This window comes from Octopus bimaculoides, chromosome 4, assembly GCF_001194135.2.
Source record: "Octopus bimaculoides isolate UCB-OBI-ISO-001 chromosome 4, ASM119413v2, whole genome shotgun sequence".
Lineage (NCBI taxonomy): Eukaryota > Metazoa > Mollusca > Cephalopoda > Octopoda > Octopodidae > Octopus > Octopus bimaculoides.
The window spans coordinates 95,776,404-95,777,053 of NC_068984.1; the positions used below are offsets into that span (position 1 = coordinate 95,776,404).

The 650-nt window shown below is 39.2% G+C and overlaps 1 protein-coding gene across 2 annotated transcripts in view; it reads right to left on the minus strand.

The window, feature by feature from the left end:
• LOC106883019 (platelet-activating factor acetylhydrolase) overlaps nucleotides 1-650 on the minus strand; it is a 50,354-nt gene that overhangs the window by 733 nt on the left and 48,971 nt on the right. The gene's annotated exons all lie outside the window — the stretch shown is intronic.

Below are 650 nucleotides of genomic sequence, written 5' to 3' on the forward strand. Positions count from 1 at the left end.
TATTTGTTAGGGTGTTGTGTGTGCGCATGTGTGTGTATGTGTTTGTTCGTATGTGTGCGTGTGCGCGTTCGTGAGTGCGTGTGTATGTGTGTTTTTTGTGTTGGTGGGGATGTTAGGTGTGTGTACGTGAGAGTGTGCGTATATCTCTTTGTCTGAGTATGTATGTGTTTTTGTAATCGTCCTTGTGGTGTGTGTGTGAGAGAGCAACCGTATGTATGTGTGAGGGTGTGTACGTATGTGTGCGTATCACGACACCAGATGGTACACACCAATCCTGAAAAACCAAAACTAGTGAATCTCTCAAGCCTAAACCTGTCGAACCAACAAATTAAAATTCTTTCAAAAGGACTAAAATTCATTCCAACTCCACAATACCCCAACTTGAGTGAAATACAGGATGATGTCTCCCACTTTTGTAGAAAATTACGCCTCACAGAGGAATTTTTTGACAAAGAAATCAATAACGACGAATCAATGGTTCGTAACAAGAGCAATTATAATCCCATAAAAGGTAAAATCAAAACATTGGACAAATTTTGTGAGTACATTTCGAACTTTCCTTATAATGAACTTCCACAATCTAAACCCAAACCCAACACCAGTAAAAACGAATGGAAAATCATCCATGAGTTACGAAACAATCATGACAT